Genomic DNA, 5,695 nt, shown 5'->3' on the forward strand with positions numbered 1-5,695 from the left:
GGGTTCTTTTCCCGAAACACAGGACATCTGTATCGTTTTTGTGTTAGAAGTATAATGCTTTATTCTGTGTTTTGCTCTTTTTAAATAAGCCTGCTTTATGTCGATCCCTATCTCTCTCTGTCCTTGTCTCTCCTTCCTTGTATCTCCTTCCTTGTCCCTCCTTCCTTGTCTTCCTTCCTTGTCTCTCCTTCCTTGTTCTGTCTCTTCTCGGCTTCCGTGTCATGTACAGTACAGTGGACATTTGTTACGGTGGACAGTCAGCAGTAGGTGTGCCATCTTGGGGAAGTAGAGATGGTAACTCTCGCGCCCGGGCACCTGCTGATAGGTAGGTCCCTCATTTTTCTGCTGAGCTTACAAAGCTCAGAGGTGCGCTTTGCGGAGTTTGCCGAGTTTTGCGACATCGTGGTACTTGTTGCCACATATTGTCTGTTATTGGCATACAAATATTCTCCTTGTCTTGTAGAAGTGTAGTTGCGTTCAATGTTCTGGTGACCCGGGACCCATATCTGGCTTATAACAAATTGCTGAGTCATCTCGTGATGATATTTGCGGCAGTTTACTACGGTACCAGAGTCCGATGTAATCGCATTAAGTGTTTTGATCGCAGCTTGGATGTTACTATAAATGTTTAAATAAGTTGCCGGGAGGGCAACTGTTTGGATGCAGTTCAGAGCTTCCCCGATTGCGGTGACTTCTGCCTGGAAGACACTGCAGTGGTGTGGAAGCCTAAAGAAGTGCCTTATATTTAGTTGCTCGGAGTAAATTTCTCCTCCAACTTTATGGTGGTCCGTCGATACAGTTGTCTCTGTGAGGTATAATTATTTCAAAACTGATATCTGTGTACGCCCTCGGAACACAGTAGTACGTTTTTGTGGGAATGATATTATATCCATCTAAGATGGATGAGTGACCGATGTGTTGTGATGTCCATTGGTCGGAGTCTCTAAGACGGATTGCTGCCATTTCTGCCTGCTCCTTTCCTGTAAAGTCAAGGCGCTCTGATGCATAGGGCGTTAATTCGTTTTACCTTCCTCATTATGCTACCTTTGCACAGTCAAAATACTGCAGCCATTAAAATTTCAGTAGGCTGGTTAGACTTTAAATTTAAGACATGTTTTTGTTAACTAGGAGAACATTATTTTTGCCAAATTTTTTTGGTATTGTCCTTTTTGATAAGGCAGGCCACCACACTGTGACTACATAGAGTAGTAATGCTCTAACTATTGCTAGATATTTCCATTGGACTATGCTTGAGTTCATGACCCATCTTAAGCTAATGGCCCTTATGCAAGTGTAGAGGGTTATCGTGGCCGTCTTTACTCTTTCTTTGATGTTCAGGTTCCAATTAAGCTTTTTTTCAATAACCAACCCTAAGTTACTGGCACTGTCGATGAAGGAGAGCCTCCCATCCCATCAGTTTCGCTCCCACCAGCTAATAGATGTCCCGGACCACCAGACATCTTTCCAATTGGTAGGCTCTGATGTTCTATTGAAATTTGACCAAATGCCAAAATTTTATGAAGCGTGGGAGTAAGCTTCTTTTCAGAATACTTTTCAAGTAACAACTCTGTAGTCTTCGAGGCATAATCACCTAATTCGCGGGATTCCATTCCGGGATGAGTTTCCATCGTTTGTGTTCCCATATTTTGGGCAGTCGTCAAGGTCAAGGTCGTCCAAATTCCGTAAAGAATTCGTCTTGAATAATTATACCCGTACTCAAAAAAGATTTAAGGGGTATATTAGATTTGTGGTTAAAGTGGATGTGTGCAACGCAGAGAAGGAAACGTTTCCGACCCCATAAAGTGTATATATTCTTGATCAGCATCAATAGCCGAGTCGATAAAGCCATGTCCGTCTGTCCATCCGTCCGTCTTGATGAGCGCCTGGATCTCAGAGACTATAAAAGCTAGAGCAACTAAATTTTGTTTCCAGTCTCATTTTCCAGCACCCACAGATCGCATCGTAATTATAGCCAGAATGAAGAAATTAATGTTTAGTTGCTTCCCCTGCCTCCTGCAGTAAGAGACACGCGACTCATTCTCTTTCTCGCTCGCACACTCTGCCGCGTTCAGTGCGCGAGCAACTGAATCTATAATCTATATGTTAGATGTAAAATATACATTGTAGATGTAGATAACAGATGTAGCAAAAAAATGTAATTTTTTTTTTTAATTCTAAAAATCTACAATATTATAAGCTTAAAAATGTATATACTGACTGAGTACGGGTATAAGTAGAGTCGCGTCCCCAGAAGCGACTCACACGTTCCTTCTCGTTTTTTCCTGTGCTTTTGTTTTTCTTTGGCTGGAGTGCTATCGTCAAAAGATTCTTTCTTTCGCGGGATGCTATATGCAAGTTATAAAATTAATTCCATACATTTTATTCTTGCATGCAATGGGGAAATGCAATATTCCAAGTTCTAAAAAGCTCATGTTAGTTCGTTTATAACTTTTTCATCGATCATAATAAGGGCAAATTCATAGTTCACACTAATAGTTTGACCATCCTTGAATTCCAATAATCCTGGCTTTATATTAGCAATCTGATTTTACTGTAGACTTTATCAATTCAGAAGATTCCTTGTCATATTTGTCGGAGATGTATAATGAAGATGTATGAAAACTGATGAAAATGTAAACAGAAATGTATAGAGTTAAGAAACTATGTCAATAAAGGAGAACAGAAACTACGCAGTAATTAATCCGTTGTTCCTTCTATTCACGTTGTTGCTGAGAGCGAGGTTTGAGAACGAGAGAGAGAGTCGTCTCAGCCGAGTGTGGCGCGGTTGTGTGTACGATGCCTCTGAGAGAGAGGAGGATCAAAAGGGAATTGCTAAAGAGAGCAATTGGATGATGCAATACGGTGTTATGTATTGCGTAAGCGAAAAGAAGAAAACTAGAAGAGGAGTTTTCAGTTCGGTCACAGTATTGAAGGAGAGAACACATAGCCGCGACTCACTGCGCTCAAGTGCTACAATGCAGGAGGAAGAGCACCCAGATTTCCTGCCCCCGACATCAGAAGTGGGATCGGCTCAGGCCCAGGAGAAGCGTGACAGTGAATGGCGATCTTTACTTGAAGCACAAAACCAAAGATTTATAGAAATTATAAAAACAATGCAAAAGCCTGCTTCAACTACATCAAGTGAAAAATCAATGAGACTGCCAAAGTTCAATCCAGACGCGGCTGAAGTTGATGCCAGCGCATGGGTCAAAACAGCTGATATGATCCTGACGGAGCATCCTCTGGAGGGCAGCGCACTGGTTATGTCACTGAGCGGAGCATTAGAAGGGAGCGCTTCCCAATGCTCAGATCAGCTTTGCTGGCATAACCTGGCTACAATTCAAAGAATTGTTCGTTCACCGCTACGATGACGCTGGACACCGGCCGCTGTCTTATTGAACATCCTCAACGGACGGCCGAAAACAGGCGAGTGCTTGTCGGCATACGGTAGCCGGCTAGTGACGTCATTAATGACCAAATGGAAGTCGATGGACATGGAAGAAATAGCAGTGTCTTTCGTGTTGGCACACATGTCGCAAATCGACACCAGACTGCAACGTCTACTTTTCACCACCAATATAACGAATAGAAATGAACTTCAGCAGCAGTTGAAAGCATTTGCATACAGCAAGCGAAGCGAGTATTCGGCTTCAGACCATTCGATCGGTCCTGATAAGAAGAGGTTCAAGGCACACACTCCAATGAAGTGCCATTTCTGTGGGAATCCCGGACATAAAATGCTGGAATGCCGTAAGAGGAAGGCCGAACAATCAATGTCAAATCAATCGTATGGAAAACCATTGGCGGGACGAGACAGGACTGGAGTGACTTGCTTTAAATGCGGAAACGTCGGTCACATTGCATCTGCATGCACGAAGGGTACGTCGGCATCGAATAGCAGCATGAACGAGAAGCGAGTGGACGTCTGTGCAGTGTTGGAGCCCAAAGGAATCTTATATCAATTTGGTGAGCCCTTTCCATTCTTTTTCGATTCGGGTGCCGAGTGCTCCCTGATCAAGGAAAAGTTAGCAGACAAGTTAGCTGGAAAAAGATTTAATAACTAAGTCATTCTGAAAGGAATAGGTGAAAACGTTGTACGATGCAATTTACAAATACTGTTGTAAGGTAGTCTTTTCGAAGGCTGAGGTAAGCTCAGCCTCTCCAGGGCCACCTTACAAAGAAATTTGTAAAGTGCCGGGACCCGAGATTGCGGAAATGGAGACGCCGTGTGTGGAAAGGTGGGCGCGTGGGGCGACAAGGGGAACCTACTCGACACCGGTCATCCGGTGGTTGGCGGAGGCGCCTTCTGGCAGTGTAGCCGCCCCTGTCTGCTCCGACTCGAGTGCCCCTGGTAGTACCTAGGCAGCACCCGTTCCGGAGACAGGCACGCGCCGTTTGGGAGCCCGCGGTCTGGCGCGGTAATGACCTGCAACCAGCCCAGCGGAGCCTCCAACGGTGGGCGACCACACTTACCGTCTTGCACTTTGGGAGGGGGAAAGGGTTAACTTTTACACTATTACATCCGAGCACATTGTTTAGTTCTGTTCCTTTTATTCCTTTCCTTGTTCTTGTCTTTTCCTAGCTTAGTGAAGAAATTTACGTTTCCTACGTCCCTACCTATTCGCACCAGACTCAGCCAAGAAAAGGGGATGCATCACGCAGCCTCGCTTACCCGATCTTCTAGAGCAGATCGTTCTAGGTGTCTCCTCGCCCGGCGCCTTGTCCTCGTTGCGGTCCTGGTACTCCTGCCCACTGACTTGGGACCCTTGTTTTCCGCCGCGATCGCGACTGGTTTTCCTGGTTGCCAAAAACTAACTAACTCGAGGCGAGCTCTGCCTGGCGATCGCGAGCCCTTAGCTGCGGCCCTTGTCCGGGCTGCGTTGCCGCTGCTGCCGTCGCTGCCCACACCCGTGGCTTTCGTGCGGTTGGCCGCTCTCGGGCTGCGGCCGGCGCCCTTGCTCTCTCTCGCTCTCTGGGTCGCGTCTTCGTTCCTTGTTCTGCTTGGGGTTCTCGGCTCTCGTCGTCGCTCTCTCTCGGTTCTGCTTGTGGTTCTCTGCTTTCTGGATCGCTCTGCTGCTCTGTTTTTTTTTCCTGGATCGCTCTGCTCTGCTCTCTGGATCGCTCTGCTTTGCTGCTCTGCTCTCTGGGTCGCTCTGCTCTGCTCTGCTGCTCTGCTCTCTGGGTCGCTCTGCTTTGCTCTGCTCTCTAGGTCGCTCTGCTCTGCTCTGCTAGCTACCGTGGGTCTCGAACTTAAATTACAGCTTCAGAATTTCACCTTACTTATTTAATAATAATCAAAATTATAAACTTCATAATATACAACAAGCTTCATAATTCCTCCATATGGTGTCCCTGCTCAATACTTAAATCTACCAATTATAACTACTTATAAACTATAAAAATTGTGAGTCGTCACACCCCCCCCCCCTTTCTTCCCGGGTGATATTTGACGGTGACGCCGCCGGACGGGGTGATGGTGACTTTAAAAGTGCTTTCCGGCCACTCCAGGGTGAAACGTCGCCGCCAGGTCCCCTTTTGTTGGCTGGTACGGACCATTTCCACGAGGCTCCGGGGAATGAGTCGGCGTGGGGTATTCGCCCGCCATTCGGCCGGGGCCTCGACCCACTTCTCCTCTTCCTGTAGCAGCTCCGCTGTAAGGGCTTTGACGTCCACTCCCGGTCCTAGCAGCGTCTGG

The 5,695-nt window shown here is 46.4% G+C and overlaps 1 pseudogene; it reads left to right on the top strand.

Moving 5' to 3' along the window:
- The first annotated feature begins 2,267 nt into the window (after window positions 1-2,267).
- Window positions 2,268-5,127, top strand: LOC111077099 (annotated as a pseudogene).
- Window positions 5,128-5,695: the final 568 nt, after the last annotated feature.

This window comes from Drosophila obscura, unplaced genomic scaffold, assembly GCF_018151105.1.
Source record: "Drosophila obscura isolate BZ-5 IFL unplaced genomic scaffold, ASM1815110v1 contig_8, whole genome shotgun sequence".
NCBI lineage: Eukaryota > Metazoa > Arthropoda > Insecta > Diptera > Drosophilidae > Drosophila > Drosophila obscura.